This window comes from Schistocerca cancellata, chromosome 2, assembly GCF_023864275.1.
Source record: "Schistocerca cancellata isolate TAMUIC-IGC-003103 chromosome 2, iqSchCanc2.1, whole genome shotgun sequence".
Taxonomy (NCBI): domain Eukaryota; kingdom Metazoa; phylum Arthropoda; class Insecta; order Orthoptera; family Acrididae; genus Schistocerca; species Schistocerca cancellata.
The window spans coordinates 830,824,033-830,850,329 of NC_064627.1; the positions used below are offsets into that span (position 1 = coordinate 830,824,033).

General features: G+C 39.5%; 1 protein-coding gene across 1 annotated transcript in view; it reads right to left on the reverse strand.

Moving 5' to 3' along the window:
- Positions 1-26,297, reverse strand: part of LOC126162722 (sialin) — a 291,443-nt gene that overhangs the window by 104,028 nt on the left and 161,118 nt on the right. The window lies entirely within an intron of this gene.

Consider the following 26,297-nt stretch of genomic DNA (forward strand, 5'->3'; position numbering starts at 1 on the left):
ATAAGGTATGGCTGCAATAATGTAAAAACACGCCTACTGAGGAGACATTTTATTCTATGCCTACTAGTGTCATTTAGGTATACGTTTTTGTATTAGGTGATCTATGACTGTGATGTTTCTATTGATTAATGAATGTTTTTTATACTTTTTAGGTTTCTGTACCTCCATCAGTAAAAATGGAACTCTTACAGGATCGCTTTGTTGTCCATCTGTCCGACCATCTGTTAAGACCCCTTTTTCTGATGAACAGGTAGGCCTATCACATTTAAGTTCATGTCACATACTGGGGCCTATGATGCCTTGGCAGTAAAATAAACATTAGCTTTTAAGTCAATGCAATCAAAAGGTATGGCCATGACCTAGAATCATGAAATTAGCCAAGAAGTGAGATGTCACAGTACAACTAAAGGGAAAAATCTGATAATTGTTAATTTGTAATTATAACACAGAAAAAAAAATTCTATTGTCATTTGTAATCCAGTGTCAAAACTTGAAATTAAAGCAGTCAGAAGTGGTGCATTCAGGCTGACTGGGCCGCAACAGAAAAAGTCAAACAACAGGAAAGGAATGACTTTATTGCTCATATGACATATTTTGGACTAGTCTGCAAATGTTTCTTTCACATACAACTTGAAACATTGTATTTGCATGCAGTAATTACTCCTGGATATCTAAGATGATGGATGATTTCCAAAATGCACCCTATGAGCAGTAAAGTCTTTCCTTGCCTGATATTTGACATTTACCACTGTGACCCAAAACTGCTTATTATTATAATCATAATGGTCACCTGCCTCCTGCATGACTTTATGCCACTTTTATATTATTTAAATTAAAACATTCTCAAAAATCTTGGAATCCATGGGACCAATATCTTGCTCATATCAATGTCTATAACAGACAAAAATAATTGAGATTCTTGATTCTCAGAATGGATGAACTGTCTATGTATGTAATTAAGTTTCTACGGAAGCCTCAATGCGTGAGTCCTATTCACACCTTCGCACCTGGCCTTTTTTTCCCCAGTGCATAACAACTAAAATCTATGAAGATAGAATACTAATGTAAAAGAGGGTATAAGAATTAAAAAGTCTGTGGTCTGAACCTGAATGGTAACAATTTTCTACATCTTTAAAACTGTCTTGTAACACAAATTAGGGAACACCTTGTTATGAAGGTACACTGTCATTTTTTGTGAGTGTGTGCAGAGATAAGTCTAAACAGGCAGTTCTCAGACAGACATAAGCAGTCAGTTGTATTTTGCAAAGGCAGACACAAAGATGCAGAATTTGGCAGTATAAGCAGGAAGTAACTCTACTCAAACCAACTTTCACTGTCTTCAGATGGATGAATTATGATAAGAACAATTTGGGAGAATGGACCCACGTACTGCGTGCTTAACTCGACAAAAATGTGTGAGTGATGCTGTACTGATCAATACGTTGGCCACTTACAGATAAAAGGTGTATCTTCCACCCAACTACAACTAATGCCAAGAATATTTCATTCTTGCTCTTTTCCCTATCATTGAACACATCTAGTACAGGGTCCTCTATGTCAGGTTTAGGCAGATCTTGTTATATTATTTAACTTTGTGGCTGAATGCCCTTCCTGGCATTACAGTCATCCAGATAACTTAAGGAAGAGAAGCTGTGTGCACCACCACTCTGTGATTCTTGTATTTGTTATATTATATTATATGATATCTAGTACATATTATATTTTAACAGTTTGTGTATCGTATTCTCCGACGCAGAATTTGGGGATCAGCCTAGCATTTAACTAAACAAGTGTGGGAAATCACCTAAAAATCACACTCATACTGGCTGATCCAAGTTTTGCTCCCTTTCAAGCCAGGTCATAGTGAGAACATTTGATTACTTGAGCTATACTTTGCAACAGGGTTTGAAATGAAACTACAACTATATGGTTGAAAAGGTTTAATGTGCTTACTTGTGTTCAAAACCTTCCTAATTCCAATTTAATAATGTGTCAGATTACATGTTGTTCATGTTAATAAGATTATTATTTGACTGTGCACTAAGAGTGTCACTGTAGGAGACAGTCATTTCAACTTCAGAGCATTAAAGTCTGATCATTAATATGAAAGGATCATTTTTCATGAGTAATAGAATCAGTCAAATTTTTGTAAGGCCTTCAGCCATTTTTGCTTAACTTGGAATATAATTTCTGTGTGTGTGTGTGTGTGTGTGTGTGTGTGTGTGTGTGTGTAATAAACATTTGCAATCAGTTTAGAGTCATCTGTGATGCTTTTACTTGCTTATTCCTATTATGTCATAGAAGATGTGTTAGGCAAGACTTCGCTGTTCTATTCAGATACATTATAGTTTTGAAATGAGCAAAGATTTCCTTAGTATTCAAGAAAGACAAGATTTTCATGTGGAATACCTAGTGGTATGTGTACTGGCTTCTGTTCCAGAATGTATGTGCTGCACTGCACAGTAACTACATAACATTCAGAGTTAAATGTTTGTAGGTAATAAGTGTAAAAAAAGTAAATCCCTTTGACTGATGGCCAAAATGTTCAGTGTATTGTAAATTTTCTGAGTATTTTAGTCTTTACTTGAAAGTGAAATAGTACTGATAGGTCATGGTTAACAAAACATTAAGGCTTTTCAGTATGAAATCTGTTGTTTATAGTTGATGTAGCAATAAGGCCACAAAATTCAAGTCTTTATGAACTTTGAGAACAGTAATGTCCTTTTGAACTGTAAATGTCATGTTCTGTGGAGCAATAAGCAAAGTGTAATACTGAAATGTTTGTGCAATAGATACATATGATGAGTGCTAACAACTTCAGTGTATTCAAAAAGTTCACAGATTTTTTGAACATACGCTAACTGGAATAGTAAATAATAACCAACGCATACAGAGTCAGTTAAATGTACTTAAGTCTGCAGTAGCAAGCAGCTTTGCTAAGCATTGTTGTATTGGGGGCAGCTTGGTCTTTCCTTTCACTAGGGCTACATTAGGTTAGGGTCTGTGCATGTCACCTGGCCATTGTAGGAGGTATCAGGAACTTTTATTGTTAATTCCAAATTTCTTCTACATAAATTTACACTTTCAGCACTCATATACTGACTATTGTGGCCTACATGCCAAATAGAATCAATACCTTAGCAGGAGGTATGTGTTCTTGGGAAATACGCTGACCAACGAGTCTCCCCATTCTGCGTCTGAGTGACTACTGAGGAGTGTAAGGATGGTATCACTTGCTGGCTTTGGTATGAAGCCAGAGCATCAGACTGGCGGTCTTCCTGGCTCTGGTTCTCAACTATTCTTTCCTACTCACTCTTGGACTCTGTTCTGGAGCAAAACAATGTCTCCCAAGACCACCCTGACTGTCTGGTCGTCTGTTTTTCTACCTCAGGGTACACCAGACAGTGTAGTGACATTTCAGAATGTAATGAGATGTCCTTAAATATGCCAAACTTCCTTTGGATGCCCACAATGCTGAACACCCTCACATTCACTTCTGACACTCAGGACAGTTCTCTACATATTTTAACTCATCAGTGACTCAGTCCATATCATTGAATTTTTAAATGCTTTGCACAAATTTCAAAGAAGCAAATGCCCAGTTAGGGATGAAATACTAGCGTAACTCTAACGGGTTTCGGTCAAAGAGCAGAGCAAGCAGTAACAAGCCCATGAATGACATGAATGAAAATTGAAAATTTCCATCAGGTTTTGAAAGAAAGAAAAATAAAAAACACTATCAAGCTTCCAAAGATAGTAATTATGGATGACTGTGGAATAATCACACAGCCACAAAATACTAACATGTATTCTTTATACAAGAATACAAGGGAAAGGAGACATCAATTTAGTTTTAGAAGAAATAGGGGCATTAGAAATGCACTTTAGTACTGCTGCTGCTGCTACTACTAACAAACAGCAGATTTAGGAAAAACAAGGAAACATACTCTAAATTTATAGATTTGGGAAGGCATTTAGAATAAAACATACTCCATTATTCAACAGTGTGTTGACAATTACTAGGATAGAAGAGTAAACTTTTCTCTTCATGAACAACAGAGTGGAGATGTTGGCCATGATGGGAAGGGACAAGAGCTCAAAACCAGGAAAGCTATATGGCAGGGTGTTCTTTACTGTCACTAATGAAATTTAATTTCTGTATATTAAAGAGGCAATGAGGGAAGTGAAGGAGTAAGTTGATATGGGAATTGGTTGATGACATAGCAGTAATTGCCAAAAGTGAACTGGAATAGCCACTGTTGTTGTGGTCTTCAGCCCTGAGACTGGTTTGATGCAGCTCTCCATGCTACTCCATCCTGTGCAAGCTTCTTCATCTCCCAATACCTACTGCAACCTACATCCTTCCGAATCTGCTTGGTGTATTCATCTCTTCGTCTCCCTCTATGATTTTTACCCTCCACGCTGCCCTCCAATACTAAATTGGTGATCCCTCGATGCCTCAGAACATGTCCTACCAACCGATCCCTTCTTCTAGTCAAGTTGTGCCACAAACTCCTCTTCTCCCCAATCCTATTCAACACCTCCTCATTAGTTATGTGATCTACCCATCTAATCTTCAGCATTCTTCTGTAGCACCACATTTCAAAATCTTCTATTCTCTTCTTGTCTAAACTATTTATCGTCCACGTTTCACTTCCATACATGGCTACACTCCATACAAATACTTTCAGAAACGACTTCCTGACACTTAAATCTATACTCGATGTTAACAAATTTCTCTTCTTCAGAAACACTTTCCTTGCCATTGTCAGTCTACATTTTATATCCTCTCTACTTTGACCATCATCAGTTATTTTGCTCCCCAAATAGCAAAACTCCTTTACTACTTTAAGTGTCTCATTTCCTAATCTAATTCCCTCAGCATCACCCAACTTAATTCAACTACATTCCATTATCCTCGTTTTGATTTTGTTGATGTTCATCTTATATCCTCCTTTTAAGACACTGTCCATTCCGTTCAACTGCTCTTCCAAGTCCTTTGCTGTCTCTGATAGAATTACAATGTCATTGGCAAACCTCAAAGTATTTATTCCTTCTCCATGGATTTTTATTCCCACTCCAAATTCTTCTTTTGTTTCCTTTACTGCTTGCTCAATATACAGATTGAATAACATCGGGGTGAGGCTACAACCCTGTCTCACTCCCTTCCCAACCACTGCTTCCCTTTCATGTCCCTCGACTCTTATAACTGCCATCTGCTTTCTGTACAAATTGTAAATAGCCTTTCGCTCTTGTATTTTACCCCTGCCACCTTCAGAATTTGAAAGAGAGTATTCCAGCCAACATTGTCAAAAGCTTTCTCTAAGTCTACAAATGCTAGAAATGTAGGTTTGCCTTTCCTTAATCTTTCTTCTAAGATAAGTCATAGGATAAGTATTGCTTCACGTGTTCCAACATTTCTATGGAATCCAAACTGATCTTACCCAAGGTTGGCTTCTACCAGTTTTTCCATTCGTGTGTAAAGAATTCGCGGTAGTATTTTGCAGCTGTGACTTATTAAACTGATAGTTCGGTAATTTTCACATCTGTCAACACCTGCTTTCTTTGGGACTGGAATTACTATATTCTTCTTGAAGTCTGAGGGTATTTCGCCTGTCTCATACATCTTGCTCACCAGATGGTAGAGTTTTGTCAGGACTGGCTCTCCCAAAGCCATCAGTAGTTCTAATGAAATGTTGTCTACTCCCGGGGCCTTGTTTCGACTCAGGTCTTTCAGTGCTCTGTCAAACTCTTCACGCAGTATCATATCTCCCATTTCATCTTCATCTACCTCCTCTTCCATTTCCATAATATTGTCCTCAAGTACATCGCCCTTGTATAGACCCTCTATATAGTCCTTCCACCTTTCTGCTTTCCCTTCTTTGCTTAGAACTGGGTTTCCATCTGAGTTCTTGATATTCAAACAAGTGGCTCTCTTTTCTTCAAAGGTCTCTTTAATTTTCCTGTAGGCAGTATCTATCTTATCCCTAGTGAGATAAGCCTCTACATCCTTACATTTATCCTCTAGCCATCCCTGCTTAGCCATCTTGCACTTCCTGTTGATCTCATTTTTGAGACGTTTGTATTCCTTTTTGCCTGCTTCATTTACTGCATTTTTATATTTTCTCCTTTCATAAATTAAATTCAATATTTCTTCTGTTACCCAAGGATTTCTACTAGCCCTCGTCTTTTTACCTACTTGATCCTCTGCTGCCTTCACTAATTCCTCCCTCAAAGCTACCCATTCTTCTTCTACTGTATTTAGTTCCCCCATTTCTGCCATTTGTTCCCTTACACTCTCCCTGAAACTCTGTACAACCTCTGGTTTAGTCAGTTTATCTAGGTCCCATCTCCTTGAATTCCCACCTGGAATAGCCACTAACAAACAGGAATGTGTGGTAGCTGATACATATAATATGAACATTAACAAAAAGAAAACAAAAGTAATGGTGTGGATGGCAGATGGTCAAACTGGATGGCTAAACGTTAAACTTGGATTAGAGACTCTTGAAGAGGTGAATGAATCTTGCCATCTCAGAAGCAGAATGGATAAAGAATGAAGATGCATGAAAGACTTTGTTGCAAAACAAATGGTTTCCCTACAAAAGAAACAGCTGTTAATGTCCAGAGATATAAATATCAAGACCAGAAAAAACATTCATGAAAAGCCGCTTTTTAAGGGTGCTAAATGCAGACACTGGGGTAGACTGAAATCAAATAATTGGAAGGTTTAACAAGGAACTGTTCAAGATCAAATGCATTGATTGGGTAAGGAATGAAGATGTCCTGCTACAAGTCATCAAGAAGGAAAGTTTAGTAAAGAACATTATCTGTCAAAAACATCAAATGGCTGAGCAAATATTAAGACTTCAGTCATTGCTGGAAACTATAGTTGAAAAGATGATGGAAGGAAAGAATAGCAGGAGGAGGCTAGATCCGACTATACAGTGTGATTTTTTCCACCGTGTACCAACTCTAGGGATTGATGAATGAGAGGAAGAGGAACAAAAATAAGCTAATGAACTTATTTCCATAAATGCATGGTTTCCATGCTACAGACCATTTATTCAGTCATAAGAGACTGTGGTCTAATATGTGCTGTAACATGCAGTCACAGTTACAGTATGCATTCCTCCTAGAGGGTGGTACTGTTCCTCATACATCATGCCCTAGTGCCCTCTTTTGCCATAGTAATTGGTAATGCTGTCTCCGATTCACTTCTCTTGCTGACTCACATTGTGGTGTGTGTACATAATGGTTCCGTATTCGAATTGGGAGCTTGCCAACATGGTGTTTACTTATGGAAAGGCAAATGACAACAGGCAGCTGGCAGCAAGGTTGTATCAAGAGACCTATCCTCACCAACAACAACACAGCATTCAATGTTTACAGTATTCCACTATTTGTCTGAGATACGGTTTCTTCAACAAGCAGGAAATGATGAAGGGCATATCCAAAGTGTTTGGACACCAGACTTGGGGGGAAAATGTGATTAACACTGTGGAAGCAACGAGGCAGTTGGCCTGCCAGTACAGGGTAAGCCAGGTGACCATGTGGAACATTCTGCATGCCAATTGTTACTGCCCTTATCAGTTACAGCATGTGCAGGGATTACTAGTGACAGACTTTCCGCATCAGGAGCAGTTTTGTCACTGGGTTCTTCACTAGGCAACTGTGGTTCTGGGACTTGTGTCACCCATCCTATTCACAGATGAGGCCACCTTTCCATAACAGTCATCTGTGGGATAGTATGCAGAACCCCCATGGTATGGTGACAGTGAATCATCAGCATCGGTGCAACTGGAATCTGTGGTCCACGATAATTGGCGACCTGTTTTGGGACCAGTTTTCCTTCCATATTGCCTAACACACTGGAACTATTGGCGTTTCTTGCGGGTGACTTTGCTTCCCCTGCTACACGATGGTGCTCCAGCCCACTTCGCCATTAACATTTGGATGCATCTCATTTGTATCTTCCCTGGTTGATGGATCAGAAGAGGGGGTCCAGTTGCACGGCCTGCTCGTTCACCAGATCTCAATATACCGAGCCCATTCCAGATGTGGAGACAGAATATGCTACAGCGCATACACACATGTGCTGAGGCACATGGAAACGATTTTCAACGCATTCTGTAACTGTGACTGCACGGTACAGTGCGTATTAGACAGCAGTCTCTGTAACAATGTATGATTGAATAAATGGTCTCTAGCATGGAAACCATACATATCTGGACATAATTCCATTAGACCTTTTTTGTTCTGTATCCTCCTATCAACCAATCACTACAGTTTGTACACGGTGGAAAGAATCACCCTGTATAAAACAATTTGTCAATGATATAGGATGCATTAACAACTCTAACGAAGTGTATAGCTAACAAATCAAATAACTGGAAAATTGAATCAAAACAACATTTTGGTTGATGACCAGAACATTAAGTGAAAATTGTATAGCTGAACTTGTTCAAGTAACAATGTGCAACACATAATTGCAAAAAAAAAAAAAAAAGCTTATCTGTAACTATAGCTACCAGTGTTAATGTATGAAAAACCATGAGAGCACAACCAGAAGCACACACTGGTACAGATGAAAGAACACTAAAAATGTAAATACTTTTTCTGTGGGTTCCACTAACTATAATCCCATTACAGATGGGTCTTTCCTGGTCAGAGCAATGGGAGGCAACTATTGTCTTAAACGAATGGCCTCTGTCAGTCATATCAAGGTATCCAGCAACAAAGTCATATCAAACTTGTAACGACGTGTTTACTAGCTTCCACTCATACAAACTCATAACCCAACAAAGGAAAAGTAGCAACAGTCAGCCTTGCCCCCATCAAACACAGTACACAGCCAGCCCTGCCCACAACAAACATCATACAGGCCACAATGTAAATTTTATTTAACATTTTTATAGTCTTTGCCTTGGCGCCAGTCTCAGGTGTGCCAAATTGCTGATGGTTGATTTCCAAACATTTGTGTAGAACTTTACAGTTTTTGTTGTCACCTCTCCACAATTCTAATGGAAAGCTTGCCCATTGATCGGAATGAACCAGCTGACCTAATGAAAGAGATCTGCAGGCAACATTCATAAGTTCTCAACAATGAGAAAATTTACAGTACTTTTGTAGGCCTGAAGAGAGGGTGTACTTTGACACACAGCAGATGGCCATGACATACTATGTGTATACAACAGCCATGAAGATCTAGCAGCTCAGTGCTATGAGGAGTGGTACTGTGAGTGCAGGACTTCCTAGGTTGGCCCAGGAGTTTAACACTGACTTCATATACCTTAAAGAATCATACTTTAAAAATCGGAAATTAATATGTTTACCTTTCCCTGGACAACTGTGTAATAGGAGATAGAGGGACTATCATTGCTATGATGACAATGGATATCACGTGGCACACTAATTAATCAGACAGTTATGGAACAGACATTTTGTAACGTTAAAGATCATCAAGAGTACGGAGTCATGGGTACTGGTGTCATTGTACACCCAGTAATCCCACACGATTCAACTATACACAGATACGATTCAAGAGACAGCACTTTACTAAAGAGGGAAGAACATGATCACTGTAACTTCCTGGCAGATTAAAACTGTGTGCCCGACCGAGACTCGAACTCAGGACCTTTGCCTTTTGCAGGCAAGTGCTCTACCGACTGAGCTACCCAAGCACGACTCATGACCTGTCCTCACAGCTTTAATTCCGCCAGTACCTCATCTCCTACCTTCCAAACTACGCAGAAGCTCTCCTGTATACATTGCAGAACTAACACTCCTGGAAGAAAGGATATTGCGGAGACATGGCTTAGCCACAGCCTGGGGGATGTTTCCAGAATGAAATTTTCACTCGGCAGCGGAGTGTGCGCTGATATGAAACTTACTGGCAGATTAAAACTGTGTGCCGGACCGAGACTCAAACTCGGGACCTTTGCCTTTCGCAGGCAAGTGCTCTACCAATTGAACTACCCAAGCACGACCCACGACCCGTCCTCCCAGATTTAATTCATATCAACGCACACTCTGCTGCAGAGTGAAAATTTCATTCTGGAAACATCCCCCAGGCTGTGGCTAAGCCATGTATCCACAAAATCTTTTCTTCCAAGAGTGTTAGTTCTGCAAGGTATGCAGGAGAGCTTCTGCAAAGTTTGGACAGTAGGAGACGAGGTAATGGCGGAATTAAAGCTGTGAGGACAGGTCGTGAGTCGTGCTTGGGTAGCTCAGTTGGTAGAGCACTTGCCCATGAAAGGCAAAGGTCCCGAGTTCAAGTCTCAGTCCGGCACACAGTTTTAATCTGCCAGGAAGTTTCATATCAGCGCATGCTCCGGTGCAGAGTGAAAATTTCATTATGATCATTGTAGCTGACATCAATGCCAGATCCACCTTGTGGCAATGTGGTTGGACTGATGACCTAGGTAAGATTGTTAATATTGGATTGATGACTGAGGTAATATCATTAATGACACCCTAAGTGTGAACAACCTGTACATAATCAAGATATATAATAAATGCAGGTGACAGCAGCAATATAGAGATAACCATAGCTAATCTTGTAGCTATAAATGTAGACACAGATTGAAATGTTCACTTAAATGTAATGACACCCTAAGTGTAAACAACCTGTCCATTATCAACAAAGAACAACAACCACCTACATATACAGGAAATGCAAGTGGCAGTAGCAATACAGACATAAGTAAATTAACCATACAGTTATAAATATAAACACAGGCTGGAGTGTTCATCTGAATGTAATGACAAGTGATTATAATGCAATCATCACTGACACAGAGACTAAAACAGATCATACACTATCATCAAAATATATTAAGCAGAGGGAAGTGCAGATGTAAGGACACACAGACTTTAGCAAATGTTATAGACTGCCCAATGAAAATACATACTGTTCTTCCCTAACCAGCATAAGACAGACGCTCTACAGAGCTCTGAATTATCTTGACTAAGACAGGATATGAAACGCAAGAGAAGGCCTTCCCAGGAGGCAATCAACACATGAAACAGGCTGATTTGACTACAAGAATACGGGGATGCAAAAAATACATTCCTAATTGTTCTAATCATGACTAGGTAAGAACACTAGGAACACTATGTCACATCACATATACAATATGTGAGTATATTAAGAGTTCCGATATAAAGAAGGTTGTGACTCTTCAAGCTAGAGAAGGCTATTTACAAGTTTAGGTGAGAATGCACTCAATTCATTAGATAACAAATTAGAGGCTACTGGCATTTTCCGTGCCCCGTCAAAAGCCATTGACTGTGTGAGTCACAGCATTCTCTTAAGTAAATTAGAATATTACGGCATCCCTGGCAGTGCTGCAAAACAGTTCGAGTCTTACTTAACTAATAGGAAACAAAGGTTGTCATTGTGAAATACCTATGGAGTAAGCAGTCAATCTTCATCTGATTGGGAATTAATTACATGTAGTGTTCCTCAAGGATTGATCTTGGGTATTTTGCTTTTTCTTGTGTACCACAATGACTCCTCGTCTGCTACATTGCCAAATGCTAAGTTTGTTTTATTTGCAGATGATACAAACATTGCAGCAAATAGCAAGTCAAGTACAGATTTAGAAATGGCTGCTAATCAAATTTTCACTGACTTTAATAAATGGGGTAAAGCTAATTCATTGCCATTAAAATTTGAAAAGACCCACTACATGCAGTTCAGAACCTGTACAAGATTTCCTACCAGCATGCGTATGACATATGAAAACATGTGAATAGAAGAGGTCAACAGCGTTAAATTTCTGGGACTACAACTCGATAATAAATTCAGATGGGAAGGGGTGACCAAAGAATTGCTGAAGCACCTAAACAGATCTGATTTGTAATGGAAATGATGTCAGAGTAGGAGCTATAAATATTAAAAATGCATGCCTTGGTTACTTTCATTCTATTATGTCATATGGGATCACATTTTGGGGTAACTTGTCAAACCAAGAAAAAGTTTTTAAATGTAAAAGCATGTAATCAGACTCATTCGTGGTGTAAATTCAAGAATGTCATGCAGAAACCTGTTCAAGGTATTCTAACCACTGCTTCTCTCATCAGACCACATATACATTAAATTCAAGGTTGAAATGGGAATCAGACAGACCATGACTTATAGAAATCCCAGGAAAACAGACTGGGAGGCATATAGGAGGGACCTTGACGTAGGATTATCAGAAATTAAAACCACGGTAAGGAAGCCAGTAGAATTTGAGGAAGTAGCAGAGGCTGTTGCCTTTGCCATAGTGACCTCATATCAGGACAACTGCACAATCACCAGGAAGTGCACAAATAGGAGTGTTCCTTGGTGGAATAACAAATTGTAAACGCAAAGAAAACAGGTACGGAGACTGTTTAATATTGCGAGACGCAAAGGACAATGGGCTAAATATCGTGAGGCCCTTGTCAGTTACAACCTTGCAATAAGACAAGCAAAGGAGGCATCCTGGAAGGCATTCTGTGAGGAAGTGGAAGGTACGGCTGCACAAGCCAGACTTCACAAGATTCTCACTAGAGTACCAACTAATCCAGGAGGTATGTTGAGGAAGGAGGATGGGGAATATACAGAGACAGCACATGAGACGCTGGAATTGCTCCTCAAAACTCACTTTCCTCAATATGCTCTGCCAGATAACACAGACCAGTATGTGACCCCAGAGAGACAACGGTTCTCAGACACTCGAAGAGAGGACTGGGAAACGGCCAAGGAGTGTGTCAACATCAATAAAATCCAGTGAGCGGTGGGAACATTCCAGCCATTCAAGTCACCTGGCCCAGATGGAATTTTTCCAGCTCTCCTACAACAGGCAGGAGGAAAGCTTATAAGAATCCTATGCAGGCTATTTAGGGTTAGCTTAGCAGTAGGAATCACTCCCAATGTTTGGAGGGCAGTGAAGGTTGTCTTCATTCCAAAGCCAGGGAGAATTGATCATACCAAAACTAAGGATATGAGACCAATCAGTCTGTCCTCCTGCATTCTCAAAACACTGGAAAAACTGGTTAATGTATACCTTGGGGAGAGGAGGCTATGTAGGGTCCCTCTACACCTGAACCAACACGCATACCAACCAGGTAAATCATGTGAAACAGCTCTCCACCAACTTGTTGGGAAGGCGGAAAAAGCACTTCACTTCCAAGAAATAGCCCTCTGCATCTTCCTGGTTATCGAGGTGGCCTTTAGTAACACGACTCTTCGATTCCATGGTAAGGCCAGCAGAGGTGCATGATCTGGGGACCACTATATGTAGGTGGACCGGAGCCATGCTTGGTGGAAGGAATGTAGAGGCTACCACGATGAATGAAAAGATGGTAATTAAGACCACTAGAGGCTGCCCACAAGGAGGAGTTTTGTCTCCTATTGTGGAATCTAGTGGTGAACGAACTCATTGAGGAACTAAATTCCGGACAATGCTTCTGCCAAGGATGCGCAGATGACCTTGTCATAGTAATACTTGGCAAATTCACTGACACAGTCAGAAATATGGCACAAGGAGGGTTGGACATTGTGCAGAAATGGTGCATTAAACAGGATCTGAGAGTTAATCCTAAGAAGACTGTTGTGGTGCCATTTACGAAGAGACATATTCAGCATGCAAGTTGGAATCTAAAGCTCTTCGATGAAACTCTTACTGTGAAGGGGACAGTGAAATATCTAGGGGTAACCTTGGATGAGAAGCTAACTTGGACCCATCACATTAAGAGTATCTGCTCCAAGGCAAAAAGCACTTTAGTGAGTACAAGGAGGGCTTGTGGCAAAAACTGCGGCCTAAGCCCCAGGGGTATGCACTGGATATACACCACAGTGGTTAGACCTAGGATTTCCTATGGGGACGTAGTGTGGTGGAAGAAGGTAGAACAGCGGGTTGCTGCTAAAGAGCTCGCTAAGGTGCAGAGATTGGCCTGCTTAGCCATAACGGGCGGAATTAGCAGCACACCAACTGCTGGAATGGAAGCCATGCTGGACATGCCTCCACTTTGCCTTTGGGTTAAGATGGAGGCAGCAGCTGGGGCATACAGACTTAAAACTGGCCAAAACTGGGTCTCATTTGGATATCCAGAATCACATACTAACATAGTGAGTGAGGTAAATATAGGTATGGCTGGGGAAATGCCCGCTGACTGTATAATAACTCCTAACTGCTTCGACAAGCCTTACAACATAATAATTGGAAGTAGGAAGCAGTGGGAGAAAACAGTTCGACACTGTACGGGGGACATCGTTTGGTTCACCGATGGGTCAAAAACAGATCAAGGCGTTGGGGCAGAGTACGGGGTTCAGCCAAGACTGGAGAGCAGCATCTCTCTAGGGAAACTGGCCTCTGTATTCCAAGCCAAAATTACTGCAATCAGGGCATGTGTGGAGGAGAATATGGGTAGGTGCTACAATGATTGTAGCATCTACATCTATTCAGACAGCCAGGCATCCCTGAAATCATTGGCAGCTCCTCCAACAAGATCTAAGATTGTTGCAGATTGCCACAGGGCTCTGGTGGAGCTAGGGGGAAGCAATAGGGTGTACCTTGTGTGGGTCCCTGGCCACTCAGGGAGCTGTGGCAATGAACAAGCCTATAGATTGGCTAGGATGGGGGCAACAACTCCATTTATTGGACCAGAACCTGTCCTGACAATCACCAAGGCTATGATCAAATTAGAACTCTGGAACTGGCTTAGGAAACAGCACATAGGATACTGGACTAAGGTCCATAAACAAAAACATGGTAAGGTAATGATGCCCTAGCCAAGTTTTAAAAGAAGCTCTGTAATCCTGGGATTGAACAGGATAGAGATCAAACTCATCTTGGGACAACTAGACCTGAAGAAATTGTGTCTAACAAAAAACTGATAGAGGGACTCCTTGCACTATTTAAGGGCACTGGTGGCTTTACTAGATATACAGGGAGTGATACCGCACAATAAACCTAGTTTCGGTGTGGGCAGTGGCGGGTTAGACCTAAGCTGTTTTAGCTCTCCTGTTAAAATCAAATCAAATCAAAAATCAACCACTGCTTCTCAGTAAATTTATTCCTTAAGGAAATTTGTTGAAAATAATATGTCCTTGTGTTCAGCCAATAGCTCAATACATAGTATCAATAGTAGGAGTAAGAATAATCTACATAGGTCCAAAATCAATTACCTGGGTCCAAAAAGGGGTCCAATATTCAGGAACACATATTTTCAATAAATTGCCAGCAACCATTGCAAACTTTGTTTCCAGTAAATCACATTTTAAACAGAGTTTGAAAGACTTTTTGCTAGGTAGCTCCTCCTACACTACAGATGAATATCTTAACAGGGTCTGTTACACCAGCTTAAGTAAACTGTCTGTTAGATTTCAGTTTTGACAGCACTTGCCCACAACAGTCAAGATCAGGTCTTTTGTGTATGATAATTTTATTAAAACTGCTTAATTGTGTTTCATTCTGACAGTGCATTAATTCTGTAAATATTAACAATTCCAGTTTACTATACTCTATTCACATATTTTCACAATCTCCTGACAAATGATCAGGGAATTGAGTATTATACTAAGATGTTCTATGTTTTTTATGTTATTCCTTCTGATATGTTTCACACCCATGAGAACCATGTCATTCTTGGGTCTACGGAATGAAAACTGAATTGAATCTCTCTGATCTAATCTGAGGAATACCATACAAAACAATGACAGAAAAATTAAGTCCCTTCTTGTTAACAAATTTAATAAATGATGCCCTGAGGCTGTGTTGGGGTGCCTGTAGTCCGGAAAACAGCTAAGGTAGCAATTATTAAAAAAACTGCAGATAGGGATCTATCAGAACCAAAATCATACCAACCAATTTGCTTGTTAAGTATACTGAGTAATTTCCACGAGAAGCTTCAGTAGTAATCGCCTCCAAGCTCACAGGGAACTCCATGACCTTAGTCAACAGCAAGTTGGCTTTAGAACAGGGAAATCTATTTAATTAATTAGGCTTTCCAAATTGTAGGCCAGACATAGCTGGTACCCTTGATAATCTTTGGCAGCCAAAAATGTTTGCATGATTTCGAGAACTAGAGGTACCCAGATCCTTGTACAATAGTTTCAAAGACTACTTGTAGGAACAGACTGGAAGAGTGGAAAGTTTGTCAAAGGTTATCAAACCAATTACCAAATGATGTTGTAAGGTAACAGGTGAGCTTTAGCGCCCTGAGGATATTCTAAGTTCGGAGTTGGCGTGGCCGCGCTGGGGCCTCTCGGTGAGCCATGGCTCGTTGGCAGCCACGTGGTGCTGAACATTAGCTGGGGTCCAGGCCGACAGTGTGGCTGGGAATTCCATGGTGACACTGTGTCGATGAAGGAGTCATACCGGGAGTGCCAAAGATGGCGCACTTTGTGAAACCATAATGGCAGACATTTCGCAGTTCATATAGAAATTAATAATAGCCAGAAGAATCACGATACCTTAAAAAGAAACATGTACATTACCATTATTTGCACGATGATTCTGATGCTGTAATCAGATTTTCAATACCTTTATTAGTTTAAAGTTTAGTATCTGACTGAAAACTATACAAGTAACGCCCAGCAACAAATCTCCAAAATCTAAACGGTTCATCCGATTTTGTCGATCAATGTGTTTTTAGAAAGCTATTAGTGTACACCTAAATTGTTATAAATTAAAGGCATGTAACTTGAATAGTACATGAGTTATTGGAGGTCAAAGTGGCCGATTGCTATCGATCGTGTCAGGCCGTAAGTACTCCACAGTTACACGAAAAAATGGTAGCAGCATGCTTATAAATATAGTTATTCATCTATGTCTTTGTTTATATCCAATATATACTATTCATGAAGAAATTGCTCAATTATTTACTGTGTTTTAGAAAGCACAGAGACATTAGGCTACTGGCCTACCTTTTGTTTCTATTCCTTTGATATATGTTTATTTGATTTATTTATTAAATTAAAAGGAAGGTCAGCGTTGGCCATAATATTGATGGTTTAATGATATCAAAATCGATTTTCAATCACATAGTGATCAATTTCAGTGCTGTGGTGTACAAATTAAACTCTAGGCACTGGTATCAAGTTATTATCAGTAAATTGCAATATTGTGATCGTTTCTCAGTTTTGGTTACTGATAGTAACTTGATACCAGTTAAAAGGGTGATCACCTGAAGATTTGCTGTGGGATCTTGTCTATAGTCCATGTGATTCCTTGGTCAAATTTCTAGAATTTGTAGAAAAATTAGAGAGGGCTTTGAAGTTCAAACCTCAGAGCAAACCGGGTGGTAGTTATCAAAATGGGAATCGAAATAATCACCACCAAAATAATAATCGTGAGATAAATCAAAGGACTTCTCAGGGTGATGTTAGCTGAAATGAGCAGAATGGTCAGAGAACAAACAGGAGTGATAACTTCCGTGAACGGTACCCAAGTAATGGACACAGATTTGACAGGGGAAATTTGCGCAAAGTGCAATCGCATAACAACCAGTCGGGAAACTGATGTTTGACACATCTCCGGTCCGGGGATGGCGATCTGAACAGGTGATGAAAAGGACTGGAGATAATGGTAATGGTAGAAATGTTGATAGGTTTGGAGAAAGGCAACAAATATGTAATATGGAGTATGTTAAAGAAGAAGGCTATATAGGTGACTCTTTCAATAAAAGCAGGTGTCAACAGCGGAAGCATAGATTTGTGAGAGATTTAAGTAAAAGTAATGGGAATAAATTTGTGGGGAATTATGTAAGTTATGAACGTGTAACGAACGAGTGTGTGAATGGTGATGAATGGAAAGATTCAGTTATTCAAAAAGAAGTTAAAGAGGAGATGAATTTTGTGAAAACAAATTGTGTGGATAGCTCTGAAGAGGTATTAGCAAATGCTAGCAATTGCAGTAAAGAAGGTGTCGTAGTAGCAAGTATTTGTGAGTCAGAAAAAAGCGTCAATGTTAGTGAAGGAGGCGTAGCTTTGGTCTCGCCAGCTGCAAGTGAGGGTGACTGTGTTTCGGTGGAAAGCGTCAATGTTACTAACGGAGGCTTAGTATTGGTCTCACCAGCAGTTGAAGTTAAAAATGTATCTGCGGAGATAGATGATTTCAGTTTAAAGGAGCAGAGTAATGGTAATTTATGTAATGATGTAAAAGCAACTGGTATTGATACTTCGGGGGAAGGAATTTACACATTTCTAGTCACGAATGAAGGTGAAACGAAACGTATTGATGAATGTGTGGATTTAAAACATTTGTCAAGAGTGTGAATGTAATAATGTATGTAAAATAGGATTGGGGGGTTAATCTGGATGAAAGATGTGTAGAAATGGCAGTGTGTGCTGACTTTTGTCCAATCACAGTGGAATGTAGCAAGTCTGGAAGTCTCGAAACTGTACAACAAGGTAGCAGCAATTTGTGTGATGTAGTGGCAAAGGATAAAGTTGTGTATGATTCTCATATAGTTAATTTGTTGACGGAGGAAAGTAAGGTTTCTGATGTGAATTTTTGTAATGATCTAAATGGTGTATCAGTGGATAAGGTTGCTGAGATGAGTATTTGTGGTGATGATGGCTTAGGCATCGATGTATTATTTCAGGAAGATAAAGCGTTTAACAGTGAATAGAAGTGTAATTTTGTTGAGGCTGCAAGTGTCGATATTTTGGAGGGGGAAAACACTAAAGTTGTGCATTCTGTGGGTAGTGAATCGGCAAAATGTGTGGAAGAACTAACAGAAAATTTAGAGAGGGCTGAAGTAAATAGTGTGTATGGGGATAGTTTGTATAATGAAGTTCCTACAAATTGCTATATGAAGGAGGAGTGTGATTCTAGTGACACTGATTGGTGCTGGTACGGTAGAACGTTACAGTTGTTGCTGCCGCATATGTGGAAATGAGATAAGTTTAAAATTGCTAAGGGTATATAGAGAAAGGGGCGAAGTGAAAAGCTTTTCTAATCTGTAATTAGTGGTAGTAATTTTGGAGGGATAATTTATATGTTTATTTGGAGATTCATTAGTAATTTGTTAGTTTGTTGTGGCACTATACGTGTGCATGAGGGGGAAGTTTAGGCACTGAGGGTGTGTGGAGGTCAGTGACTGCATGGATTTATGTATAATATGTATTGGTTTATGCTTTGTATAAGAGTGTGGCAAAGAATTTAGTGGTCAATTTGAAAGGTATTAAAATTGTAATTATACGTGCAATTTTGGTGCATGGAGGTAGGAAAGATTTATTAAAGTCAATTAAGCAGAACTTGTGGGAATTTGAATTTACTGTGATTCAGTCATTTGCCTTGTGACTTTGTTCCTAAAGTATCATTTTCTGCTGGAGGGAGTCTTTAGTGAGGATCCTGGTTGGTTTTGGGAAATGGTTTGTTGAGGTGTTTCGATAAACAGTGGAACTCGGGATTCAGAGGCAGACACGATTTCTGCGAGGGACTTGGTCAAAAGACTGATGTTAGTTGATCAATACTTCATGCAAAAATCTGCGTGAGCATGTGTAGTGCAACAGAAAAAAAAAAAAATTGTGCAAGAAGGTGCCTTAGCGCACAGTGGGTGGCACAGGAAGTGCTTACAAAATTGCACATACGTGAAAATACATTTAAAAATTTTATTTCTTGTCCAAACATTGTTTTTGGATAACTGAAATGCAGGCATTTATTTAATATGCCATTTCATTCATAATTTGTGTTAGTTTAAGTTTATTTTGAAATTCAGGCTTGTTTATGCATAACTGAAATGCAGGCATTTAATTAATATGCCATGCCATTTTATTGATAATTTGTGTTAGCTTAAGTACCTGGATAAACTGAAAGAACCAAAGGTTGTACAGAGTTTCAGGGAGAGCATAAGGGAACAACTGACCAGAATGGGAGAAAGAAATACAGTAGAAGAAGAATGGGTAGCTTTGAGGAATGAAATAGTGAAGGCAGCAGAGGATCAAGTAGGTAAAAAGACGAGGGCTAGTAGAAATCCTTGGGTAACAGAAGAGATACTGAATTTAATTGATAAAAGGAGAAAACACAAAAATGCAGTAACTGAAACAGGCAAAAAGGAATACAAACATCTCAAAAATAAGATCGATAGGAAGTGCAAGATGGCTAAGCAGGGATGGCTAGAGGACAAATGTAAGGATGTAGAGGCCTATCTCGCGAGGGGTTAGATAGATACTGTCTACAGGAAAATTAAAGAGACCTTTAGATAAAAGAGAACAACTTGCATGAATAGCAAAAGCTCAGATGGAAACCCAGTTCTAAGCAAAGAAGGGAAAGCAGAAAGGTGGAAGGACTATATAGAGGGTCTATACAAGGGCGATGTACTTGAGGACAATATTATGGAAATGGAAGAGGAGGTAGATGAAGATGAAATGGGAGATATGATACTGCGTGAAGAGTTTGACAGAGCACTGAAAGACCTGAGTCGAAACAAGGCCCCAGGAGTAGACAACATTCCATTGGAACTACTGACGGCCTCAGGAGAGCCTGTCCTGACAAAACTCTACCATCTGGTGAGCAAGATGTATGAGACAGGCGAAATTCCTTCAGACTTCAAGAAGAATATAATAATTCCAATCCCAAAGAAAGCAGGTGTTGACAGATGTGAAAATTACCGATCTATCAGTTTAATAAGTCACAGCTGCAAAATACTACCGCGAATTCTTTACACACGAATGGAAAAACTGGTAGAAGCCAACCTTGGGTAAGATCAGTTTGGATTCCATAGAAATGTTGGAACATGTGAAGCAATACTCACCCTATGATTTATCTTAGAAGAAAGAATAAGGAAAGCCAAACCTACATTTCTAGCATTTGTAGACTTAGAGAAAGCTTTTGACAATGTTGACTGGAAAACTCTCTTTCAAATTCTGAAGGTGGCAGGGGTAAAATACAGGGAGCGAAAGGCTATTTACAATTTGTACAGAAAGCAGATGGCAGTTATAAGAGTCGAGGGACATGAAAGGGAAGCAGTGGTTCGGAAGGGAGTGAGACAGGGTTGTAGCCTCGCCCCGATGTTATTCAATCTGTATATTGAGCAAGCAGTAAAGGAAACAAAAGAAGAATTTGGAGTGGGAATAAAAATCCGTGGAGAAGGAATAAATACTTTGAGGTTTGCCAATGACATTGTAATTCTATCAGAGACAGCAAAGGACTTAGAAGAGCAGTTGAACGGAATGGACAGTGTCTTAAAAGGAGGATATAAGATGAACATCAACAATAGCAAAATGAGGACAATGGAATGTAGTCGAATTAAGTTGGGTGATGCTGAGGGAATTAGATTAGGAAATGAGACACTTAAAGTAGTAAAGGAGTTTTGCTATTTGGGGAGCAAAATAACTGATGATGGTCAAAGTAGAGAGGATATAAAATGTAGACTGACAATGGCAAGGAAAGTGTTTCTGAAGAAGAGAAATTTGTTGACATCAAGTATTGATATATGTGCCAAGAAGTCATTTCTGAAAGTATTTGTATGGAGTGTAGCCATGTATGGAAGTGAATCATGGATGATAAATAGTTTAGACAAGAAGAGAATAGAAGCTTTCGAAATGTGGTGCTACAGAAGAATGCTGAAGATTAGATGGGTAGATCACATAACTAATGAGGAGGTATTGAACAGAATTGGGGAGAAGAGGAGTTTGTGGCACAACTTGACTAGAAGAAGGGATCGGTTGGTAGGACATGTTCTGGGGCATCAAGGGATCACCAATTTAGTACTGGAGGGCAGCGTGGAGGGTAAAAATCGTAGAGGGAGACCAAGAGATGAATACACTAAGCAGATTCAGAAGGATGTAGGCTGCAATAGGTACTGGGAGATGAAGAAGCTTGCACAGGATAGAGTAGCATGGAGAGCTGCGTCAAACCAGTCTCAGGACTGAAGATCACAACAACAACAACAACAACAACAGCAAGTTTATTTTGAAATTAATGCTGCTCCCACACCACTACAAAAAATTTGTAAACACTATTGGCCTGGCACTTCGATCATTATATTCTGTTCTTTGATATTTGTTTTATATGTACTTGTATGAATTGAAGGGTGATACTTCTGAACATTCTGGCAAGCCACAATGTTAATAAGTGGATGTGTGAGAGGTAACGGGCGAGTTGTGGTGCCCTGAGGGTATTCTAAGTTCACAGTCGGCACGGGGCCGCGCTGGGGCCTCTCAGCAGGCTGCTGCTTGTCGGTGGCTACATGGTGCTGAATGTTAGCTGGGGACCAGGCCAGGCCGACAGCGTGGCTGGGAATTGCATGGTGACACTGTGTCGATGAAGGAGACATGCCGGGAGTGCCAAAGATAGTGGAATTTGTGAAACCATAATGGCACACATTTCGCAGTTCATATAGAAATTAATAGTAGCCAGAGGAAAATGATACCTTAAAAACAAACATGTACGTTACCATTATTTCCATGACAATTCTGATGGTGTAATCAGATTTTCAATATCTTTATTAGTTTAAAGTTTAGTATCTGACTGTAAATTATATAAGTACCACCCAGCAACGAATCTCCAAAATCTAAATGATTCATCCATTTTGTCGATCAGCATAAAGCTATTAGTGTAAATATAAATTGGTATAAGTTAAAAGCATGTAACTTGAATAGTACATTAGGTGTTTGGAGGCCAAAGTGGCTGATACCTATCGATCGCGTCAGGCCATAAGTACTCCACAGTTACATGAAAAAACAGTAGCAGCATGCTTATAAATATATTTATTCATATATGTCTTTGTTTATATGTGATGTACACTATTCATGAAGAAATAAGTCAATTATTTACTGTGTTTTATAAAGCACAGAGACATTAGGCTACTGGCCTGCCTTTTGTTTCTATTCCTTTGATATATGTTATTTGATTTATTTATATATTTAATAATGTGTGTTAGAGCGTGTTTATGGTCCAGCCATAAAAATATTTATTTAATTTCGAGTTATTTAAATGTAAATCCAGTTTTTAAAATTTGTTTCAAAATGTTTCTGAGTGTGCGTTGGCTTGGAGACATAACGGGAATGCTATCACCAGTCTCAGCGCTCATTACTAAGGGAGGCGACTACCGAAGTGAATGGAGGGTGAGTTCTGGACAGTGCGGCATGAGGGACAGTCGCACAGGACACGGAGAGGGTCCTGGACAGTATGGGAGAGGACACGAGAGAGTGCTGGACAGTACGGTGCGATGAACGCGTGGTCGTGGGAGATAGAAATATTTCATAGTGCCAACTTGTGCACTTGTGAGATTTCTGTGGCTTCTGCAATGAAGATGTAGTATGTGTTTAGAAGTGAATATCTCATGCACTGTGTTGTTGTTCATAACTAATTACGTGAAATAGGAATCTATTGTTTTCCTGTTATTCAACTTATATTTTATTTAATTGTTGGACCATCGACACCAATAAGTGTTTTACAGTAATAAAGGTCATTCTTAAAGGTACTTCTGCTATTGTTCTCATCATTTAAAGTCATTAAAATAGTACCTGCATAAATTATTTAATTGCAATCTTCCATGTTTAAATGTTTATATTACGTTCAAAATTCACAATTGCCAAGTGATAGGAACCTTCAACCATTCAATTCTTGTGTATATTTGTATCGTATACTGTAGACTCAGCAGTATTTGGCTTGTGATGTGGTACGTAGTTGAGGGTCACCACCACATCATTTATTCTTATTTGAAAGCCCACAATGTCTACAAGGCTCTATATCTGCTCACCCATCATCTGAGATACCACAACTGAACCTCTCTTGAATTTAACTGAGGGAGATTAACGTTCAGATAGGATTCTTGAACATGCTGATGACCTGTTAGCTGTCAAATCAGCCAAGAAAAGACCATTGGCAGAAAACAAGGCCAGTGGTATACTACACACAATGGTGAAACCAAAACAAATTATCCACAACAGCACAGAAAACAGCATATACAATATTCTTGGGATCACTATAAAGACACCCAGCTATTACAGTTAGCAACAAAAACATAAAACTTGAAGTTGTAACTCAGTAATTGGGAGTGTATATTGATGGACAACATAGCTTCAACAAACACATACAACTAATCATGAACAAAGCTGAAAGTATACTTCACGGACTAGCCAGAGTAAATTTGACACAATACAGATTACTACTTACACACATAAGAATGTGCCACTGTGCACTTTTTGAGTAAGTATCGAGCTTTGCAGCTAGTACATGGGCACATACACTCACCCTTGTCATGAACACAATCATTGTTATTCAGGGGCAGAGGAGTGTGCTTCTTAGACTATCTGATGTGTTCAGGTCCTCATCAGTTGATGCTGTATGTGGTGCTATGAATATACCCAATAAATGTAACTATCACATATCGAGTTCCAACACACTGGGTGAAGGTGGGTAGGCCTGAGAGTGTTGCATCACTGGGGAGCATACAGATGGCAGGTGCCAACTAAATATTAGAGTGTGGATACTTGGCAAAAAGAGTGCAATGAAAGTGGTAAGGACTATCAAGTCTATTCACTTTTCCCCAAAATCCAGGAGCACTTACAGATGCATCATGTCATTCCAAGCCGAAGTACGGTTAATTTTGTGACTGGATATGGCCTTAATCCCATGCATTTGCAGCATGTGTCACTTTCAGAAAGCAATCAATGCATAGGCAGGGAAACTGGTTCGCCAGAACACTTCCTTTTGAAGGGCATCAGATAGAAGCATTTACATAACAACACAGAACACACAACAGAAAATACACTACACAATGCACTCAGGAGTCCGGGTGCACGGACATAACTCCACACAATTGCTAACAATGTCTCAAAAGCAGAATGTGAGATATATAAACACACTCATCAATACAGAAGGTGCAGGAAATAATGAAAGGGTGACATAGATAGTTTGAGTAGCTCCAGTATGACGATGAAACCAGTGACAGTGACAACACTGACACAACACATATACACAACACATATACAACAATTAACAGGAACATCACTCACATCTCATTACACATGAATGTAATTAAAGGTAGAAGTAATTAGAATAGTATGTAAATGGATATTGTTCTAGAATCAACATTAAACCTGTATACATCATTGTAAAGTAATAATATAAACAAACTCATCACCACAAATGAAATAATATGAATGTAATGTCAATGTAATATAAAGTAACACACAAACATGCAGCAGTAATTAACACTGTGTTATTATACAACAGTGATACATCATGGATCTCTCACGATATATACAAAATTAAGAAGTACACTCCTCAAATAAACTAGTTTTATGATACAAATATGTATTTACAAGATTAATATTAGGTTAGTCATGGTTTGTAATTTTTTTTACAGTCATGTAAGATCTTCATATAATGCAATTAGGTTAGATTGTAGCTGGATATTGTTCGAAAATCATGCAAAATTTGTTACTTACTAACCTAGCAGTTGTTGTGTAACTGAACAAACATTATTCCATCCAAGGTAACAAACAACAGCAATATATATTAGATTAGTGAACCCACCAATGTTTCGCAACTGCTAAATATGTATGGGAATTGGATACACATCCTAAACTCCTTCACCACCTTCTGTTGGCCCATCTCCTCTCTCCTCTCTTTCTGTCAACTTCTTCCTCCCCCCCCCCCCCTCTCTGTTCATCTCTTCATGCCCCCTCTTTATGTCTATTTCCATCCCCACCCCACCCTCCATCCCCTTTTACCCCTCTCTGTCAACCTGAGCTTTGCTTATTATTATTATTGCAAAAGACACCTTGACTGGAAATTGAAGTCACATAAAATGAATGGGCCCATCTGTTAGGATTATTGGTATACAGGGTATGAGAGACACCCCTCCAGGTGCTGGCTCTCAAAAGCTAGCAGCTTCAGTGACAGGATCAATATTTTGCATAGTTTTAATCTGGGGATAGGTGGGATTACAAAGCTTCACCTGATTCAGATTCTGTAGTAGTACTCTAACTACAAGCCGAAAAGCCATAAATACAAATTCCCAGTTTTCTGTAAAACTGACAGTGAGGAAGAAAGGAAATAGCACATATTGTGTGTACAATTTTTTTATGAAAATACACTACTGGCTATTAAAATTGCTACACCAAGAAAAAATGCAGATGATAAACAGCTATTCATTGTTGTTGTTGTTGTGGTCTTCAGTTCTCAGACTGGTTTGATGCAGCTCTCCATGCTACTCTATCCTGTGCAAGCTTCTTCATCTCCTGGTACTTACTGCGACCTACATCCTTCTGAATCTGCTTAGTGTATTCATCTCTTGGTCTCCCTCTAAGATTTTTACCCGCCACACTGCCCTCCAGTACTAAATTGGTGATCCCTTGATGCCTC